Source organism: Protopterus annectens, chromosome 13.part0, assembly GCF_019279795.1.
Source record: "Protopterus annectens isolate FY-2018-M chromosome 13.part0, PAN1.0, whole genome shotgun sequence".
NCBI classification, from domain to species: Eukaryota; Metazoa; Chordata; order Ceratodontiformes; family Protopteridae; genus Protopterus; species Protopterus annectens.
This window is the reverse complement of record NC_056747.1, coordinates 545,579,603-545,603,575: the sequence shown is the minus strand read 5'-3', so window position 1 is coordinate 545,603,575 and position 23,973 is coordinate 545,579,603.

The following is a 23,973-nucleotide window of genomic DNA, read 5'->3' as shown; positions in this document are numbered from 1 at the left end:
AATGGACCTACGTCCAGTCGGACACTCCCGGTCAACAAATATAAATAAAATAAATAAATAAGAGCAGTACATGTTACAGCGAGTAACAGTTTTGTTCCTTATATAGCTCTATGGATCACAATTTTCTATATCGATATATGAAATTAATTTTCCCCTGGATCACCTGTGCTCCCAGGAGGTACAGGATGTGAAATGAAATAATTTCACTGGAATCAGGTGACATAAACTTGCAACAAAACCTGTAGCTGCAAATATTTGTTCATATAAGGTTTCAGTAAGTAGTTTTTATATATTTTTAACAACCAAGTAACTTCCAATTCTGATTACTTTCCAGTGAGTATTTAAAATCTGTATTTCCAATATATGCTATTCCTCTTTAACTTGTATTAGTGCTGCAAAAATGTGTATATATAATATAAATATATATATATATATATATATATATATATATATATATATATGTGTGTGTGTATTTCGGAATACATTCATTTGATCGCGCGCGCATTGCTCGATCATGCACAACACTGACTTCAAACCTCGAATTTCAGAATGCCAAACAGTCAGAATGTCATAAACAACACCGAATACGACATTTCCGACTGCTCAACCACCTAAACGAGCGCTATCATGGGTCAAAAAAAGGCCGATATTTTGTGATTCGCAACTCTTGCAATCGCTTTTTGGGGATTTTGCCACACTGCTTTCGACATGGTATACATTGGTAATTTAGCCGTCAGCTAAATGAATGTATACCATTTATTTCATATATATTTTTTTTCACACACACAACATGATTAAATGGAATCGGACATCAGAGTTATTGGTAGTAGGCATATAACAACAACAATAATAATAATAACAAAACAGGTTTGGTAAAGTGCTGAGTATTAAAGTTGTATATTTGCTTTGTATTTAATATAAAATTTCCTATATATATATTTTGTATATCCGTCATTTTTATGTGCATCATTTTTATGCTGTTTCGTTTTCCTGCCTGCTTTGTTGGTATCATGGTTTCGTATTCTTCCTTCAATGGTTAGAGGTACCCAGATTGTTTACTGTACCTACAGTACCATCCACTTACAAAGCATTTTGTTGTACTAGTACCTTAAGATAGCAGCTATTGCACAACAAATTAATTTGTGGTGTGGTAGATGATAAGCACTTAAACACTAGTGGTTAATAAGCAAGGTATACAGATACGTATGCAATAAAAACGGCTAAAAGCTGGAATGATTTCGCAGCAAAATAATATACTTTATTAAATAAATAAACACAACTAGTGGTAAGCGCTTTTGTGAAAACATGAACATCAGACCAAGTTGTAAATTTAGTTAAACAGTCCATATATACCTAAATTAAAAGTCATATGACTAATTTCAATGACTTAACCCTTTCCTTCTTAAAACAACCTTAAAATTTTCCCTATCATTAATCCCTGGATAAACACAGGTATTAAGCCTCACCTGCCAACAGTACTCTTTCCAGTCTAAATTTTCTTCTTCATACCACCTGGAATCATAATTTTGTAGTTGATCAATTACAGAAAATTTATAAACACCTATTTGGTTAGAATAACTTAAAACTGCATGATTAGCCAGAGCATTAGTTATTTTTTTTCTCTACTGCTCTTAAATGCACATACATCCTAAAATAAAAACCCATAATAGTTCTCCCTACATAAAATGTGGGACAAAGCCCACAAAATGCTACATATTTTGATTTACAATCATACTTACAAGATAAATTAATTGTACAATTTCTAGCTGCTACAAAAACTTTCTCCCCAACTAACAAATGCTTACAATAATTGTAATTTTCACATTTGAACATCCCCTTAGAAACACCCCTGTTATTCATACTATTTCTAAAAAAATACTCTAAGATTCTTCCCTGTTTTGCTCACAAAACTGGAACATCACCGATTATTTTATTAATATCTTGGAAATTCATCAAGAATTTTCAATTGTTCCTAATTATTTTCTTGATATAAAAACAACTGAATTAGGGAGTAAACATGCTAAAGCAAAAGCATTGTGAAAAATATCATTGTTTAAACTAACCTGCATATTATTAAAATTATTATTGCTGTTAATACTAACCTGCATTCCATAATCATTATTATCTGAGCAACTATTGCCCATCATTGGCTTTCTAGAAACAACATTATTCATCATCTCATCCACAATCCCAGGCGGGTGCCCTCTAGCATCAAACTTCATTTTAAGAAACTTACATTCTTCATAAAAATGGCTATCATCATCGGTTAACCTACTGGCTTTATCAAACTGGCCCTTAACAATATTCTTCTTAAGTTTAACACTATGCATACTGTGATGACCCACCACTGGATCAGTAATCAAGGAGTCTCAATCCTCACCACTGGAAACAGTGGGGGACATTCACTGAGAGGATGGCAGGTATACACACAGTATTTCCAGATACAGCTCTCTGCATCAAGTGCAGTTTCCCTTAAGAGCACACAGAGAACACAGTCTGGGGCTGGATTCTCCCTCCTTCTCCATATCCCAGTAATACTCCCCACTGGCACAGCTCTAGAGTTGAGTCCTTAGCCAGGGTTCCACGTCTAGTCCTCAAATGGCTCTCTCTGTCCAACCAGTGTTTTGTGTCCCTGCCCAAGTAGCTGATGCACACTGTCTTGGAGATTTGTTTTACACACACCTGGAAAAGGCTAGCACAGGTTTACTAGCTATGACTCCTTCTACCCAGACTATAAGGTAGTTATCATTACCACCAAAACTCCTTATCAGCTACTTTAAGGCCCTTAACAAAGGGTGTCCAATCTTACCATGTAATGTTAATATTAACACAAATGGTCATTTGACCAAGAGCAGGCTGTTAGGAGTGGCCCACAAAGTTTCACCAAATAAATATGCAAGTACTCCCAAAACATAAATATCTCTACACAGATCAGTCACATTGAAAGGTTTAAATATATTTGATAGTAAAAGAACAAGACATTACTAAATATATATTCACAGTGACACCAGAGTTCAAAATCACAGGAAATATTTAAAATAACATTTTCAGTACAGTCTCAAATAAACTAAGAAAAACATCTAAACTAAGCTTTACTATATTCATGACTGTCTAAGACAATTACTATTGCTTAGTAACTTACTATTAGAACAAGGCAGATGTGCAGTGAATGGGTCTTGTTCTAATAGTAAGTTACTAAGCAATAGTAATTGTCTTAGACAGTCATGAATGTAGAATGCTCTGTCTCCCTAAGAGACTTCTCAAATGAATATCTAAAATATTACTGCTGGGATAGCTTGCAGAATGCCATAATTTCTTGTCTTCTGACTTTTAATTCCCAGGCCAAACAACCACTGATGAAGCTGGTAGTATTTAGCATATACCTGTAAAAATATACAGACAAAGGTGTCTCCTCAGATATCTGACATATGCTGGAAGTCATAAAACAATTGCATTCCTTCACACTTTCAAGAGTAGCAATTAATTAACTCTAAAGACAATACAAAAAGTGTCCTAGTACAGACATTGTGTCTCTTGCTGCAATGAAACTGATACCATCTTTTATGGCTTTGCCATAAAGTAATTTAATTTATTTTTCTGAAGTTAACCTCCTGTATTCTAGTTTCCATTGTTAAAATATATACATTTAAATAGTCATAGTACTGCATGCACATTTCTGTTCTCTTCCAGTAGGGTACACTGTGGATCCATTTTAAACACAGCACTTTTACAAATACCTTTTCAACACACGTCTGTACAAGCAGTTTGATATACATGACATACAGTTCTAATACATTTGTAATACAAGCATCACACTTCTTCCCGCTTTGAAGACTCAAGCTAGTTTTTCAAATGACTCCTGAGAAATGTTGCTTGAGTGGAATGAGCTTATCTGGGAATACATTACTCCATTTCCTGTCTTGAGATCCCAGCTGTCTTTGCATTACTGACCCCATTACAGTGTTGCACTGTCATATCATATGACTGCAACCCTAGGCTCCACCATAGTAACTTGAGATATTGTTGGCTGGCTCCCTGTAGTCATAGATCCCCCTCAGACTCCTCCTGCTTTCTACTGCAAATACTTAGCATAGGGCGTCCCTATCTTGGTAAGGTTTCATCTTGTTAACATGGTACAGTTTGTGCCCCTGCCTAACAGATCTACTATGTAGTTAACATCACTGACCTTCCTTACCACTTTGAAAGGTCCTTCCCACACTGCCTGCAGCTTATTGTGCCTGATAGGAATGAGAACCATAGCCTGCTGCCCCACAGTATACCCTCTAGCTCTAGCATTCCTGTCATACCAGACCTTTTTCTGCTTTTGGGCTTCTTCCAGGTTCTCCTGGGCCAAGCCCAGGAGTTCCCTGAGCCTTGTCCTGAGTTTTAGGACATATGCCACAACAGACTTTTTGTGGGATTCACTCACCCTCCCACTCATTACAAATCAAATCTCTCACCCTATGCCCATACAGCAACTCAAAGCGTGAAAAAACTGTGGATTCTTGGGGCACCTCTATGTAAGCAAACAACAGATGTGGGAAATATTTATCCCACTCCCTCTTAAACTGGTCTGCAGATGCCTGTAGTATGGTCTTTAGTGTAGATTTTAACCTCTCCACAAGACCATTAGTCTGGAGATGGTAGGGGTGGCCTTTAGGTGCTTCACCCCACAGCACTCCCACAGACAAGCCAGCAGGTCAGACATGAAATTTGCACCTGTGTCAGTCAGCATTTCTTTTGGGAAATCTACCCTGCTGAAAATTTCTAGCAAAACATTTGCCACCTTTTCTGCCTCAGTGGAGGACAGAGCCACCCCTCAGGGTATTTGGTAGCATAATCTACTACCACTAGAATATACTTCTTTCCTGTAGAACTCAGGGTAATCAGAGGCCCCAAATTATCCATAGCTACCCTCTGAAATGGCTCCTCACTCACAGGCAAAGGCAACAAAGGAGCTTTGATCTTGTCTTCTGCCTTGCCTACTTTTTGGCACTGCTCACATGTCCTGCAGTACCCTATTACATTTCTGGAAATCCCAGGCCAATAAAAGTCCGACATAATACGGTATTCTTTATGCCCACATGACCTGCAAAGGAAATATCATGGACTATGACTAGAAGTGCCAGATGGTAAGCTCTGGGCACTACCAACTGCTGTATTACCTCACCCTCTCACCCTCCCTCAGGGGTCCACTCTCAGTACAGTAACTCTTTGTCCAAGTATACAGATTTCCCTTTTCCTTGAGAATAAGGCACCTTCCTGGCTACCTCTTTCAAGCCTTGTAATATAGGGTCTGAGAGCTGAACCTGTCTCAACTCTCTATTTGTAACCCTTCCCAGCTCCCCTTTCACAGTAAGTCTGGTATCCTCTGACAGTGGTGTCTCACTGTCAGTCTGGGTACTACTTCTCACCTCTGCCCTTGCAGTCACTTTGTCTAAGGGAACACCAGTATCCACATATAGCTGTGGTTCACCTTCAATTTCACTGTTAACAGGGTAGCTCTCTCCCTGAAGTAGCCACCTCACCAATCCTAGCTTCAAGTGTGCAGTCTGTCTGGGTCCCCTCAGGCTACCAGACCCACATGCCTGTTTCCAGGCCTGACTGCGTGCAACTGCATACACACAAGGTACTGTATTATCAAAATCATTCACTAACAGGACATCTGCAGGAAGGTGAACCCTAGACAAAGGTATTTGAAATGTGGTCCCTCCTAAAATGCTGACTGGAGAAAACTGCCCAAGCAAGCAGTGCTCCTCTTTAACCATTGCAGGTTGGTCAGAGGTTGTCTCTCTCTCTTAGCAGTGGTCTGCTTCCCATCTATTAAGATAGGATATAACCTCTTATGGTAGTTTGGTTCCCTTGTTGTCTCCAGACAACTTACTGCTAGCATTCTGGCATTCCCACTTACTGGATCTCCTATTTTTTCCTCATCTTGCCTCCATGAACATCTATATGCTACATGACCCACTGGTTACATTTAAAACATTTAACCCTTGATCTTGGGCATGTACCTGAACTATTGGCTTCCTTGTTACTGTGAACTCTGTTGGGGTGGTTTAGGCTACCCACCATGGGTTCCCTTAGATCTGTGTGCAGCACAAGGCATCCCCTTCCTGTGCAGTGATGCCCTGCTTGTTAGGTATAGGTCTCACTTTTCCCCCAACATCATGGTGTTACATTCTCTATCTGCCAACCAACTTCTCATGTCCTCAGGCAAAGTGTTAAGGGCTTACTCCCTCAGCAAAATGTCTGCCAGCCCTTCAAAAGTGATGACCTGATACCCACTCACCCACCAATGAAAATAAGTGCTTAACTAAGCAATATAATCTCTCACGCACACTTTCATCTGCCTTGCAGCTATGCTCACAAAACTTTTTTTCTGTAAGCTTCAGGTGTTAACTAAAACACTCTAATAAACATTTTTAACTGTATAATAATTTAAGCAATCAGTCTCAGACAATTTAGAAACAGCAGTTACAGCTTTACCATGGAGTAAGGGGATCAGGAACCGTATCCAGAGCCCTTGGTCAACATTATACTGTTTACATACCCTTTCAAACATATGAATAAAATTATCAAAAGTGTCACCCTCAGTAAATTGTGGAAGAATTTTACTAAACTTTATTGCTTCTGGAGTTCAGTTGCTCCCTTCCCCGTTACCTCCATGACCCTGGTGAAGAGTCAGCATCTCCTTTTCATGTTGCCTCTGCCTCTCATTTTCTTCTACTTCCAGATGTCTCAATCTCTCTGCTGATTCCAATGCCATCCATTTCTCCTTTTCTTCAGCCTCCAAATGCTGCAGTCTCTCTGCTGATTCTAGTTCCATCTGCTTGTCCTCCAGTCCAATTCTCTTTAACTCCAGAAAGATTTTCAAGTCCTCTGAGGCAAAGTTGAACTGTCCATTTTCTGAGAGTTGCATATCCCCAAGGACAGTCTGGTTGTCCTCCTGGTTGCTGGTCTGTGATTAAGCTGTGGTTAAGGCTGCAATCATTTCTGCTTTAGTCAAGTTGGCGTGCACCAGTCCTTTGGCTTGGCACATCTCAGCCAACTGGCTCCTTGTCAGCTTGCCATAATCGTCTACTGATCTCCTTGCCTGCTCTCCGTGACTAAGCTAACAAAAATAAATCTATAGTGATATGAAACTCTGAATGTCTACCATGTGGCTGCTTGAGAGTACAAACACCTTTTTTTTAGTGACCACTGTTTACAGGCTACAGGAGTTTAGTATCCACACTACTGAATCCCAGTATGTGATGATCCCACCACTGCCACCAAATGTGATGCCCTACCACTGGACCAGTAATCAAGGAGCTTCAATCCTCACCACTGGCAACAGTGGGTGAACATTCACTTGAAGGAAGATAGGTATACATACAGTATTTCCAAATGCAGCTCCCTGCATCAAGTTCAATTTCCCTTATGAGCACACAGAGACCACAGTCAGTCTGGGGCTGGTTTCTCACTCTTCCTCCAGATCCCTAGTAAGACTGCCCACTGGCACAGCTATAGAGTTGAGATCTCAGCTGAATAACCAAACCAAGGCCTTTAGTATCTTCTTTCTCCAACCAGTGTTTCATGTCCCTGCCCAAGTAGCTGACATGCACACTCTTTGGGGTTTGTTTTATACATGCATACACACCCAGGAAAAGCTGGCACAGGTTTACTAGCTATGCCCCCCTTCTGCCCAAACTATAAGATAGTTATCATTGCCACCAGTCACTCCTAATATCTTTGCTCTTGGTCAAACTACCCTTTGTATTAATATTAATATTACACAGTAAGATTGGACACCCTTTGTTAAGGGCCTTAAAGTAGCTGATAAGGCATACACCAGATAGCTGTGCAGACCCCCAAAGGAAATTATTGGAAAACAAACAACAACCAGTATTTTGGCAGGAGAGACAGCAACAGCCATTATTGGAAAAAGAAACAATACCAGAAAGGGAATTATGCAAAGGGCAGACTGGTGAGATGACCATGAATAATAATTTAACAGAAGGCACTTTTGTTGACTGTTTTAAAATTATTAATTTCTCCCACTTTAATTTGAATATTGATCACATTTAAGTGCTTAGTAAAGGGTTGACTTCTGTGCCATCAGTGCATGCTGACTTGGTGACCGTTATTAATTCATTAAGGAGTTATGTTCAAAAGTTAAATTTGAAATTTTTTTTTTTAATGCATCAGAGAACAAAATTACTGTCGGTATAGAAAACAGTGCTTGTCTGATCCACCTTTGAGGCCTGAGTTAGACACATTGTTGGTTACTTGTGAGAATGAAGTACATGATTTGCTGAGTAGTAAGAATGATAAGGCATATTATAATATGACAGATAATGAAAAGAAAGCATTGTTTGAATTGAAAAAAATAAGAATATTTATATTACTAAAGCCAATAAAGGAAATAATGTGGTGGTCAGGGATTACAGTTTTTTTTACTAGAGCCTAATGAATATGCTTGATGATAAGAAATTTTATGTTAGGGTGGATTTGGCAGAAGTGAAAAAGTCTTTTAGTATCATAGATGCATTGATAGAAGAGTCGTTATTGGAAGGTTGGATTAGCAATGATGTAGCAGATTATTTTAGGAATTTTAATCCTAAATTAGGTAGGATTTTTGGCCTCCTTAAAGTACATAAAAACTTGATGTTCCTAGCTTTGGATCTTTTGTGATGAGTAGTGATAGTAAAACTGAATCCATGGCCATTTATGTTGACAAAAAAATTACAAAATTTGGTTAATCAAGGACCATCTTATGTTAGAGATTCTTTTGATTTTAGTGATTACATCAAAAAGATAACAGTGGACAAGGACGTGATTGGTTACAGCCGATGTGGTTTCCTTGTACACTAACACCTAATGATGAAGGTCTGGAAAGGGTCAGCAATGTGCTTCATGAATCTGAATGTTTTGTGAATGATGAAGTGGACTTGATTGTTAGTGTATTGGATATTATTGTATCATATAATTTTTTTTGTTTTGAATATGTAATTTTTAAACAGATCAATGGTGCAGCAATGGGGGCTGCTATGGCTCCCAGTTGCATTAATGTTTTATAATGGGTTGGGAGAAAATTTATTTTTTAGTCAAAACTTTTTAGCAATATTGTAGCATGTAAGCACTTTATTGATGATTTGTATTTTGTTTTGGAAGGGGACAAAAACTGCATTGCTTGATTTTATGGATTACTTAATTCCGGCTTCTCAGTTTTTGAAATTTACTTTTAATTTTGATTTCGAGAGTATAAATTACCTGGATTTGACTTTATTTAAGAAAGCCAACTGAGTACCAAAATTTATAAAAAAATAGTGCAAAGCAACAGTTATTTATTTTATAACAGTATGCACAGTGTTAAACTAAAGAAGAATATTGTTAAGGGACAGTTTCATAGAGTCAGTAGGTTAACCGATGATGAAGGCCATTTTTTGAAGACTGTAAGTTTCTTAAAATTAAGTTTGATGCTAGAGGGTACCCGCCTGGGATTGTGGATGAGATGATGAATAATGTTGTTTCTAGAAGGGCACTGATGAGCAATAGTTTTTCAGATAATAATGATTGTAGAACGCAGGTTAGTATTAACAGCAATAATAATTTTAAAAATATGCAGGTTAGTTTAAACAGCGATATTTTTCACAATGATTTTGCTTTAGCATGTTTACTCCCTAATTCAATTGATGATTTTTATATCAAGAAAATAATTAGGAACAACTGGAAATTCTTGATGAATTTCCAAGATATTAATAAAATAATCGGTAATGTTTCAGTTTTTGTGAGCATAACAGGGAGGAATTGTAAAGAGTATTCTTTTTAGAAATAGTACAAATAATAGGGGTGTTTCTAATGGAATGTTCAAATGTGAAAGCTGCAATTATTGTAAGCATGTGTTAGTTGGGGAGAAAGTTTTTGTTGTATCTAGAAATTATGTAATTAATGTATCTTATACGTATGATTGTAAATCAAAATATGTAATATATGTAACATTTTGTGGGTTTTGTCCCACATTTTATGTAGGGAGAACTATTGGGGCTTATTTTAGTATGTATGAGCATTTGAGAGCAGTAGAGGAAAAATAATTAACTAATGCTCTGGCTAAGCGTGCAGTTTTAACTCATTCTAACCAAATAGCTGTTTATAAATTTTCTATAATTGATCAAGTTCAAAATTATAATCGCAGGTGGGATGCAGAAGAAGATTGGAAAGAGTACTACTGGCAGGTAAGGCTTAATACCTGTGTTTATCCAGGGACTGATGATGGGAAAGATGTTAAGGTTATTTTAAGAGGGAAAGGGTTAAATCATTGAAATTAGTCATGAGACTTTTAATTTGGGTATATATGGATTGTTTAATTGAATTTGCAACTTAGTCTGATGAATTTCATGTTTGAAAGAAAGCACTTACCAACAGTTGTGTTTATTCACTTAAAGTATATTATTTTGCTGTGAAGTTGTTCCCTTTTTTTAGCAGTTTTTAATGTATTATTATCTTTAATTGGCTGAGTTTTTAGTCTTTATAAATGCATATAAATATCGCAAACATACACACAAAAATAAAATTCTGTATGAAACAAGACAGTGAACTTAAACCTCTAGGGCCTACCACTGTCCACTCATATTACAAACATGAAACTTGAAGATTGCTATGCTGTTTTCTCCTGTCTGCATTAGTATGTACTGACAAAGTTGGTTGTCATCTTTGTAGACACCATTCTTAAAGGTTTTTCTACCTACCTACTTAACAAGCAAGCAAACATGGAAGGGAAATGAAAGGAATATTTATGTCCTGAAGACAGTGAAGGAAGAAATGAAAGTGCATACAAATCATAATACAAATAATAACCCAAATGTAGGGCTGTTTAAACTCTGACAAACAAATAAAGTAAGGATCTCAAGATTTGTAGAATCATATTTTCTAAAAATGGTTTTAAAAATACAAACTTCCCAAAATATCTGTTATTGAGCGATTCAGTTTTCTTCTGTTTTCCATAACACTTGGTAAATGACACATGGCTGTCATATGCATATGAATAATGATGCAGGAAACAACAATTATAGTGATTTTAGTGTTAATTGTAGATATAGCAGCTTTAAAATATTATTCAAATTTTATAAATATTTATATTTTATATCAATATGTTTCATAGATTAATGTATCTCATTTGTTTTGAGCACAAATAGGTTATATCCCCATTCTATAAACATTTTGATAAACAAAGTACTTTAAGTGATACTAAGAATTAAATGAAGTTATGTCATATGATGGTGTGACACCAGGTAGTTGTCCCATACAGCCAAGTATATCATGCACACTGTCAAGTGACTTCATAAAATAAATCCTCCATTAAGGCTGCTTCTTGGCCAGAAATGACACGATCACCCAAAATGAAAACACTTGTCTAAATAAGTGATAGAGGTGGTCTACAGGTCTTGTAATATTTGTTAAGGGACTGAAAAAAAGAATAACCAGGTTTAATCTTTGACACCATGTGTAAATAATTATACAGAAAAAAAGTTAATAAAAGTATGCTGAAAGTGTAGTGGTTAACGAATTTCTTTTTCCAGGAGAATTGTCTTTAATGAGGACTATGTCTGCTCTCTGTTATTAGTTTTTAAGTTAGTAAATGGAGTTTTTTATGCATGAGAAACTGCTTGTGTTTGCATTCAGTAAATTCAAGGTAATTTTATCCAGTGTTTGCAGGTGTGTTTACCACAACAGTCTTCAGTCTTATAACACAGTATGAGCTGTGTTTCACCCACAGCATCAGATCAGTAATAATGTTGGCTGCCATGTTGCAAAGAACAAAGACAGCTCTACTTCCCAGTTATATATGTCATCTGTGATGTACTGTAGGCAACATGAATGGAATACATAAGATGCCACACAAGGCAGGTAATCATAGTTGTGTTATACATCATCCACAAACTGTACAATAAAAGCATGACAAAACACAGTAAAATATGCATTAGATCTAGCATAAGCTAGCTCTCTGCACCTTAAAATGCTTGATTTCTTTAAGGAATTTTTGATTTCTATTTGTTGTTTCCAAAACTTCCACCCACAGTGGTACATCTGTTTTCTAGTCTTGGACAATCACTAGGACATTATTGTTAATTCTAGGTCAGAGGCCATACCTATGTCACATTAATGCATGATCATCACAACACCAGGAGATGACTTCTGCTGTATTTGTTTATATATTTATTTGTTTGTTTAATCTTGTAGTGTGTGTGTTATGCTGAAAAGGACATACATATAGTAATGTTATTAATCTGCCTCCTTCCCCCCTAGCACCCACAGTGTAGCTAGAAATTCTTCTTTCTGTAGTTTATATGATGATGTTTGCATTTTGTAGCATATTTAGGTATGCTTGAAAATTATTTTATTAGTCTAGCTGCTTCTACTGCCACTGGAACTATCCAGGTGTCATTATTCCTCTTTTGGTGTACTGGCTGCTTGCATATTTTGTTATGGCCATGGCTTCTTTCTCATCTGTAAGGACTTGATGTTCTGCTTCAAATGTTTTCCTCCTCTTTTGTCTTTGTTTTTCAAGCCTTGCATTATACAGTCATCAGATAAAGAGCCTTTTATTATGTTTCCTTTTCTAACTTTGCCATGAATTCCACTACTGGGCTCTGTTCAGCCACAATTCCTCTGGATGAGGAAGGGTGAATAGAAGTACTAAGTTAACTATGAAGTTTGCTTACTATCACAGTTACAGCTGCTGACAAGTGAAGAACTCAGGGATCTCTAACTCCGTCCTTCCTGTATTCAGAGAGCCTATTGTTCCAACTGTTTTACTCTTGAGAGGGATGAAGTGATATAGAAACATAATCACTAACTTGCATTGCTACAGAATAGCTGCTACATTCCAAGTCCTGTTTTTGAAATGGCCATTTGCTTGGCCTCTAAATGGTTTCTGAGTTGTTAGATACCATTATTCATACCAAGCCCTCCTCCTCAAAAGAATGTCAGTCATCTCAAGATGTATTTATTTATATTTTGTTGGCTAGGTTGTCTAGTTCACCAGAGCCATTTTCCATTGACTATCTGGGCAGATAAGCTCCACAAATACAGAAGGTTCAGATACAATAAATTATTATAATGTTTACCTTACACTGACCGGCCTTTTGATGCATAGATTCATGAAATATTGTAACCAAATACAAATAACATCCATCATTAAACCCCATTTTACCATTCTCTACATGAAGTTGAGGCATCACGTCAGCTGTTGCCACCTCTCTCAATTCAATGCCACTCTCCTAATGTCTTTGCCAGTCAAGTTTGACTGATGTCTTCTCTCACCCAATCCATCCATCTCTTTGCTGGACATTCTCATTTCTTTTTGCAATCTTCCTGCTAATCACAAATCTTTACTAAATCATCTTTTGCTCTTCTGTACATGTCTAAACCACAGTCACACAGTTGACAGAATGGCTATGGTCCTCAGCTCCCAAACAGAAGGTACACAGTTCAATCCTGACCTCTGGCCAATGCCTTTGCAAAGTTTGCATGTTCTCTCTGTGTCACTGTGGGGTTTCTGCCATATATGCTGGCTGGGTGTTTATACCTCAAGCTCACCCAAAACCTGAATGGAAACATAGGCAGCAGCACAGACTCTAGTTGGTGCCCTTCAGGGGAACAGTTGTGTAAACCACTTTAGGAATCAACTGTGATGAGTATTCTCTAGATAGGAGAAACATGGATCACAAACTGTATGCCATATCAGATCTAGCCAATCAATGGTATAAAATTTGGCTCCAGATGATTTAGTCACATAACTAATGTTGCCAAAAAATAAAGTGCAAATCACATCCCAAACCACAGAAAAACATAAGTCACCTTAAAATTAAGAGGGCACAAAAATACATGAAATGCAGTTGTCAGGTGCAGCGCACGTCCCATCAGAAATAATGTACCACCTACTAGGCTTATTCTGTGCAGGTAAGTTGAGAATAGATTATGTTCAGTTAGTAACAGAGACCCTGTTATCTATGCAGAGCTTAACAGCTAACACTGCAGCTTGGCCAATTGTAATGAGCTTACTTGTGATGTTAGGCTGGTGTGTAAGTACCAACAATACTGAGTGGATGATTGATCCTTCTCCGTGTTTTTCTCTGCCCAGCCATTCAGTGAATTAAGTCAGTCCTTGAACCCCACATGGCAACATCAGAGACATATACGTGCTTCATTTTAGCTGGCCAGCTGTCGTTATTAATTTTTATGCACTTCATCCATAACCTTCGATATATTTATTTGTGTGTGTGTGTGTGTGTGTGTGTGTGTGTGTGTTTTTTGCCTGTTTTTGATTTTTCTTTAACTGGATCAGTGATCCAGGAGTGCATTTAAGGAATGACCCATGCCAAAACCACATATAAACACTGTACTTTTATTTCATATATTGCCTTCATTTAGTTTTATAATGAGTTGTAGAAACATAGTATAACACATTTTGATTCTAACATATGAGCATAAAAAACCATGTTGAGTTAAAGGTATCATTGCAATATAATATTTTAATGCAATACTTTAGTAAAAAGCAGATGATAACAAAGTTATCATGAAATCAGCTTAGCTTTGAGGTAAACCATAAGTAAATAATTCAGGCATCATAACCAGAACTCTTGATGGAAAGGAAAAAAAAATTTCTCTGCAGCGATGAGGTTTATAGACTGTATGCCTTGTTTTGCTAAAAACGTTCCTTGTCTCCCTCCCTCCTGAGAGAGTTGTCATATTTCTGACATCAGCTCAAGATCAGTAGCAAATATAGAAGGCAAAGAAATGTATTCAGTGAAGTGTAGGTGCTTCTGGAATGTTTTACATGTTAGAAAAGGATTAGTGTCACCAGATCCACTTAGGAGGCTTAAGGAGCACATGTTGAATTTCTAGCACCTTTTGTTGTCTGTGCAATGGATAATTATTCATATTATGAATGAAAATAGATGTGTTTTTAGTAAGGAATAACTCTATTTGTGTTATCTAGAATGGCAGGTTACTGTAAAGCATAATGTAAATACTAGCATCCACTTTTCTGAGGATTTAAAATAAGAAGATAGTTTACATGCAAATGTTCTATAATTATTTTTACATGAAAATGTTCACATTTATACCAAAGTACTAACTATGTGCATTTAAAACTAAATTATATTTACACCAGGCGAAACACAACAGATGGAAGATCTCACTTCTATTAGTATCTTGTGTTGAAACTGTATAGTATGATACAATAACCCTTCCTAGGGATACAGCACTCATTTAGTTCCAAGGGTTCACACCTGGTAGTTACTGGTTTCTTGAGGTGCTTTTATTGCAGCCAAAGCGGATCACACTTTTTTTTTTAGAATGAATCACTCAACTACTGACAGGTAATGGTAAAGGAGCACCAAGTAAAATAAATATAGAGAAAAACAAAAATGGTGTTTTCACCTGTCTACCTGATGAATCTGGGCACCTTGGGGCAATGCAGCAGTTGCCTCATGTACACAGACAACCCTCTCCTCCTACCACCCAACACTAAAACCTGTGAGAGATGCACTTCTGTAGCCAAACTGGAAGCAAAGCTCTCTCCAACCAAGACTAGACTAGACAGTCAAGAGGAGAAGTAAACACTTGCACCACACCACACTCATCACATAGTCCCTCAAAACCTACACCACCAAAACACACACCTACATTCCTGGAGGCTCTCAATAAAAATCTGCTCAAGCAACACAGACCTCCAAAGCAGAAACACAAGCAAACTCCACCCCCCAACACAACCCAAATGACTCACAGCCCACAAACTCAATGTGCCACTCAACCACAGCCCATAAGGCATAACAACGTTCCCAACACTCTAGTCATAGGTGACTCTATAGTCAGGCACACTGATGTTCCACTCACCAGGCTAAACAAGGAGAAAGTTACTGTAAGCTGCCTGTCAGGTGCCAGGATCCGCCACATAATGCATGCACTCAGGTCATTCCACAACAAGTACAAATATGACTCTGTCATTGTCCATGTTGGTGTGAATGACCTGAGACATACCTCACTGGACTACATGAAAAGAGACATGGAGGAGCTGTCTGATCTTGTAGTCCAGGCAGGTATGACCCTAGCCCTGAGTAGCATCCTGTCATCACCCAGAATGATACCACAGTACAAGGACAAAAGGATTGACTTCAACAATTGGCTAAGCTTCTGGTGTGATTCTAAGGGGATCCATTATCTGTCTGCCTGGGATGACATGATCGGCAAACCACGATGCTTTGCCAGAGATGGCCTGCACCTGTCGCCCTTGGGATTCCGGATACTGGCTAAGGCTCTTGCCACCCCTATAGTGCCTTTTTTAGGCAAGACTCAAATGACAAATTCACCACTCTAACAGGTACAAGCAAGCAAAATCTGAGGGTAATGCTACTTAATGCTAGAAGTCTAAACCTCAAAATGCACTCACTCGAGGCACTCCTTAAAATGGAGAACATCAACATCTGTGCAGTGGCAGAGACCTGGTTCAAGGCTCCAGAGAGAACACCTGTATTGCCAGCTATAATTCATACCACACCTTTCAGCCACCTAACCTGGACTGAAGCACTAAAGGCAGAGGCGTGTCCATATTCATTAAGGATATCCACACCTCCAGGCTAGTTGCTCAGCATAATGCATCCAAGATTATCCAAGTGGACCTAACTCTGGGCAAGACCGCAATCCAAACTGTAGCTTGCTACAGATCCCCCACCATGCCCCAGGATTCACACTCCTCATTTCTTGATACACTGGAAAATATTAGAGTACAACCTAACACCCTAATAATGGGCGATTTCAACTACCCCACCATTAACTGGGAAAACTACTTAAGTTCCAACTCTTGTGCTCAACGTTTTCTGGAATTCATAAATTCCAACGCGTGGATCAACTTATCCACACCCCCACCAGGGGCAGCAATATCCTAGACCTGGTCATTACCAACATGGGCAACCGGTGTTCCACACCAGAGGTCAATTCCTCGTTAGTTAGATCCGACCACAAGCAAATCACCCTAGACATCCACATCCCACCCCCACCCCCCATTAGGGAAACCACCGTAAAAAATTTCTCCAAAGCCAACTTGACACTTCTTAAGACAGAAGTGGCAAACTTCACGACACCCATGCTGACGGACAATAGAGGTACGACTGCTGAATCCTATACAATTGCACTTTATAAGCATTTGCACGAGTGCATGGATCATGCAATCCTTAACAGAACCAAGATGCTATCCTCCAAAAAAAGGAAGCCAATCTGGTGGTCCCCTGCTATAAACAAACTCTGTAACAGAAGAAAGAAATTGTTGCAAAAAAGAGTAAAATTCCATGATTGGAGGAACTCTGTGGTCAGCCTCAGTAAGAAGCTGAGATCCCTCATAAAATCCTCCAAAGCTAGTTATGAAAACAAAATCGCCACTGATTCTAAAGACAACCACAAAGCATTATATAGCTATGTCAAGAATCTCAATGGCAACACTCAGATCTGCTCTGAGTTACAGCACAATGGCACTAAATATACAGAACCAACTGATATTGCCAACATCCTGGCAGATAGGTTCAGTGCTAACTTTACCCCTCTCTCATCGTTGTATTAACAACTACCAGTGTGCTTTTACAACTAGGTTCTCTGTTGGCCATTATTTAATCCTGGATATTTTGCACATGAATTGGCAGTTATTCTGTGTGCAAGATGGATTGATAGAAAAACGTGGTAGCAAGCCCCATATTGAATATAGGAGGGGATGTACTATAAAAACATGCTTGAATGGAAGGAAGAAAATGTATTAAATTCACGAAGAGCGGGAACCAAAAAGTGTGTTTTTGCACACAATGTTGCCACATTTTAAATGATGATTTCGTTAAAATCAATTTCCTAAAAGTAAAACCTAATGGGCTTTTTACTTGTAATTCTTCAGGAGTTATTTATGCTGCTATTTGTTCCCGGTGTCCTGCATTTTTTGTAGATAAGACTATATGTAACATCAAAGACAGAATTTATGAGCATCTTAGAGATACAAGGAATCAGAACAACAATAATGCTTTGTACAGACATACAGTTTTATATCCTACACACAATTTTGAAGTTTTTTGTGTTGGAAGGGGTTAAAAAGGATCTTCAAGGGGGTCCTTGGGCTGATATTGTTGAATTTAAAGAACTTCTTTGGCAGATAAGGTTGAATGCACACATTTCATCTGGTCTTAATGACACTATTACTATTGTTAGCTTTTTAAGTTTGCGTTCTTATTGCTTGTAGCGACCTGTTTCTGGTTGCTAAGTGAGTAATTGTGTATGCTAATGTGTATTTAAATGTGTAACTCATAGAGGATTTTTATTGGAGTGTATATTGTCATGTGATTTACTTCATGTGTTTTAAAGTGTTTCCTTTTGTAATACATTTTATTCTGAAGAAGTCTGGCGATACAAGCTGAAGAAAGTGCTAAATAAATTCATTTTGGGTACTTGTTTCCTGTCTGCTGGCATTTTGGAGCAAGACAACTCCTGCTGTCTGTCAGTCACCAGCCCCATCCCAGTCAATCAGCCCATTTATTGCACATCAGATGGTGGTGCTGCGGTAGCGTTGTTGCCTCACAGTAAGACGCTGTCCGGTTCGATTCTCAGCTAGAGCGTCTTCTGCGTGGAGATATGCATGAATGGGCATACCTTCGTTGAAGGTTGTACATCAGGTGCTGGTAACTCGGCATGTAAAAATCAACTACCAATCATTAGCAGACTGGAGTTCCGCTGTGGCGACCCCTAACCGGGAAAAGCCGAAAGACACAAACAAACAAACAAACAAACTGAATAGACCAAAAAGTAAAAAGGTCAGACAGACAAACCATTTAGTAAAAAATACAATATGCAAATGACCCCTTAAGGACATCATGTGTTTCAGCTATATGGCTTCTGAATGTCCATGACTTTTTACTTTTTTCTTTTTAAGTCTTTGTGGATGCATTGAGGCCAACAAAGCCAAACCCGACTAGCTGTGGACATGTATGCTTTGGCCTTCTTATGACCTCATCATTACAGCATAAGTGGAGTTTTGCTATTGTCCAGAAGCACAGGGTCTTTACACCCAACTGATGTCCATAACTAATATCCCAACTAACACTTGATGTCCATAAGGGGTCATTTCCATATATCCCATTGGGCCTCTACTAGAAGCAGTTTAAGGTATCACATCACTGGGTAAAGGATTATTCAGGAAGAGCAATCATTCACTCAGTAATTAGGGATGGTTTGAGACTTTTTGTGTTTTAAGTCCTAGTCCCCACATGCACCCAATGAAACAGCAGGGAGGAGAGATGCAATGGACTGACCACAGAGGCTGTCCCCTTACTTCTACCAGGGGTATTCCCTCCAAGCAACACTGGCCCTCTCCCTAAAGCAGGAGCACTGGTTTCCTCAGTACTCCATCTGGCAAGTTGCAAAATTGCAGTACCCACATGCCCGTGAGTGTATATAATCCTTCTCAACCCCCTATACCCATGAACAAGCCATGCCCATAAACTCTTCCCTCTTTCTACCAGGTTTCTTCAGGGCTGGAGCTACTAAGCTAATCCCGGGCATCTTGGTCGCAGTCAGGGTTCCATTCCTTTGTGCCACTGAGCCAGGTACAACAAAGATTTAAACTGATGCATAGAATACCATACCCATGTAATGCTGTATAGTGCATTGACTGGCCTTGCTGTCCATCAGTAATTAATCACCCATATAACACAGCAGGGAGAGCAGTGCACAGCTGTCATCATATACACAGGGAAGGAGAAGCATAAAACAGACATCACTAATAGGCAGATTAGTGAAAGAAGGCAGCAAAATGTCAAAAGGAGTGTGTGGCATGACTGGATGATTGGGAAGCTGGGTATACTGTGCAGGATGGGAGTGGTGTTTTCTGATGGGAGTTGGGTATCATTATATAATGGGTACCTACTCAGTATGGGTGCCAGTGGACACAGCTCCTGCAGATGTGGTTGCACTGTGTGTACATGGATGGGAAAGGTGTTGCAGAAAATTAGGTGGTAACAACACTGGCAATGAACGTCCCTGGCCATTTATGCATCTGTCTGAGAATGGCACAATTACCAACACCCATCAGCAAGGATGAAAGTGAACTGCAAGACTACAGCCTTCTGGCCATGCCATATGCCTGACCACCATGTAAGCAATTTCTACACAGGCAGATATGCTGTGCCACACCAGGCAGACCACCAGTGGGTGTTGTGGAGAAAGTAGCAGTGCATGACTTTGATCTTCCTGTCTTATAGGGCACACCCACAGTGGGGGCTGATGAGCAGTGCCAACAAGACGTGCATCATTTTTCTCTCTCTCTTTCCTTCTTTCTTATAGTTTTTTCCCCATTCAAATCGCTTGCTACCAAACTCCACCACAAAATTGTTTCTTCACCATAAACAGCAACCGGGTGATCTCACAGCCGTAACTCCAGTGTTTCAAAGCCAGTGAAAGAAGCATATTTCAAGAAAAGTTATGTATGTCTAATATCCTCCTCAGGGTATCTACTAGTTGTAATAAGTACCTTTTTTCTTTGACAGCACGCCACTAGAGAACTCTGCTACCCCATCCCAGCTGCCTAGCCCACCCCTACTGAATTTCGGATATTTTGGCTTCTTTTAGGACTAAACTTCCTTTGTTTCCTTTTTGCTAATGTTTTAGTTACAGTTTTTCTACTGACGTGCAACCCAGCTAAAACTGCCTAGTAGCCACCCCCCCCTACTGAAAGTCAGATATTGGGCTTCATTAAAGACTAAGCCTCCTTCTTTTCTTTTTTAGTGCTAGTTCTACTACCCTCACATAACCCACTACAGTGTAGTTAGTGTTATCTTTTCCTCCCTCCCCTCTCATCTGCTAAACAAAATGCAAACCACCTAAAACTCCCACTTAGTGTTTGTCTCCTCTCAACACAGTTTCTACCTTTTCTTGGCTACCCGGTGTTACGTGGACCTTTTTACCCCCTCAAAAGTCTATCTGCTAATTGAAAAACAATTACAAGATGCACCTTTTTGTTCTCTGTTCCCTACCTCTAGATGACTCTTTTTCTTTTTACTTTGTAGAGCTGCAGAAGATGGGTGCAACCCGCTCCGTTCGCCCTTCGCTTCACTCCAGGCTCTGCTTCCCTTCCCTTCCCATTCCCATCCCCACTTCCTCTAGGTTTATAGCTCCATCCTCTAGATTCCTAAACAATTACTCCTCCCTGCATTCTTACTACCCCCTCCCCCACCTCTCCAACTTCTGAACTCCACCCATCACCTATTCTTAATATTTAAATAAAAGCCCACATTTACTCCCATTCTAATAATGTACCACGTATCAGACCTTTCCTCAATCTTACTCATCCTTACTTCTTTACTAGTACTATTTAGGGTTGCCACCTTTTCAAATGACCAAAGTGCGACATTTTTGGTACAAACATCAGATTTTACAGGCCAACACACACCCACGGTCAGTACAAAGGTTAGAACTTAACTTTTTTCCCTAAATAAAAACTTATTCTTGTAGCATTTTAGTTGCTTATTCTGTTTCTTATAACATTTAGGTATTTTAGATACAGAATAACTGTTTTATGCAACTATTACATAAAATATAGGAAATAATTTTGTCCTAAAATCTCAGGACATTTGCCATGTTTACAATTTTTTGTCAGGACACAACTGCCCAAAGAGGCCCTGTCCCTCGCAAAGTGGGATAAGTGGTAACCCTACTACTATTATCTCTACCCACCGCCGCTCACTTTAGAATAGATATTTCACCCCCACAATCCACAACACTAACCACTCTCTCACGTCAACCTGTGTAGTTACTCCAACATTACTCCACCCCTATTAGTAAGCAACACCTTATGCTTAGCCAAACCCCACCCCACCACCACTAAACATAAATTAGCACTACATTACTCACAATTACCAACAGTAAAAAATCACCAGCCATCTCCACATAGTACTATCACAATGTGGAGATGTGCACACCAACCCTGGACCTGAAAACTTACCCAAAACTACCCACACCCCTAAAGCCCATGATTTATACTTTGTAAATATCAATGCTCAAAGTCTGTGCAACGAGACTACAGAATTCCAGTCATGGCTTAGTCACCACTCTCCTGACATAATAGCAATAACTGAAACTTGGCTCAAAGCACATATACTAGACTTTGAAATCCTTCCACCTGGCTACAACATTATTCATAAAGATAGGATCCAGAAAAAAAGAGGTGGTGTAGCCCTAATATATAGATACTCCTTAACAATAAATATACATCCAAATCCAGTCCCCACTTTCGGTTGTCTGGAAATCTTAATGGCATCCCTCCATATAAATCCTAACAAACAATATTCCCCCTCGGTCATTACCTCCCCCATTTAGAAGACTTCCTAGGATGGATTAACCACACTATCCATCAAGAAACTATCATTCTAGGAGACACTAATATCAGCTGGCATAACCTAACCTCCAAAGCTCCTGACACCAGCATTACTCTCCAGAGTTTCACTCAACTTATCACAGAGCCTACACAGGTATTAAACACCCAAGCTGAAGCTGTATTAGATTGGATCCTAGTATCCTACCCCCACTACTACACCAATACTGGTACCCTCCCTAACACCCTAAGTGACCACCTACCTGATTACACCCACAGAACCCATTTACACATCCCCAAACCTCACACATACAAATCAATCATGAACCTTGCCCACTTTAACCAATAAACATTTATAACTACTCACAACTGGTCCACCTTAAAATCACTGCCCTTAGATGAGGCTGTACAATATTTTAACAACATCTTTCTGAACACACTAAATAGCCTAGCACTTTTCGTACTTAATGCTCAAAAGCAAACCATGCCCCTTGGTTGTCAAAGCACACCAAAGAAACCCTCTTCTCCAGAGACAAAGCTTGGAAAACTTAGAAAAAATGTAGGACCATAGAAAATGAACTAAACTATAAAAAATTTAGAAATGCTGCAAAGAAACTTATCATGACTGATAAGAAATCCTACTTCTTCTCTAAACTCTCTTCCCAAAATACCAACCCAAAAAATTCTGGAAATCAGTATCCTTCCTTCTGAATCCTGCTAATATCCAAAATCCATCACCCGCTCCCAACAAAAACCCTCTTCAGGTAGCCCAAATATTTAATAGCCATTTTATTGACACTATTCAAAAACTAATCAAGGACTCACCCTCAAAAACAAATTCCATCTCTATCATTCCCTAGTTAATCCACCTTTCTCATTCCAACCAGTGCCTACATTCCTTGTTCAAAACTTTCTAACAAAATTAAAACCCTGCTTACTCTCGGCCAATAACTTACCACCAGAATACTTACAACTAGCAGCCAAGGGTATAACCTAACCAGTCAACATTCTTATCTATCACTCTCTTACTGAATCATATGTCCCCCTTCTATGGAAAAATCCATTATTACCCCAGTTCATAAAGGAGTTAATGCCCACGATCTCTAACTACTGGCCCAGCTCCATCCTCTTCCCACTGTCAAAAATCCTAGAAAAATGTAGTCATACCCAACTACTCAGTCACCTCATCAAAAATAACACCCATCAATAACCTCCTATCTCCCACTCAACATGGCTTCTGCCCAGGCCATAGTACAACCTCAGTTCTATTCTCCTTAACTGTCATTTATCTATTTTTATTTATTTATTTTACATTTGTTGACCGGGATAGTCCGACTGGCCAAATGTCCATTTTTAGCGGAGGCCGGGGGGAAAAGCTCCACATACCAAAAAAGAGACAGTACATACACCAATGAGTGATAAACTAAGGCAGACATGTTTAGAAAAACATAGACAAAGAATACAGGCAGATATCAATATACACAATGTGCAGACTTACATCTGATTGGCAAAGACGTATCAGAAAATGTGAACATAGAATACAAGCAGATCTCATTATTCACAATGCTTAGACATTCAAATGTTATGAGGCA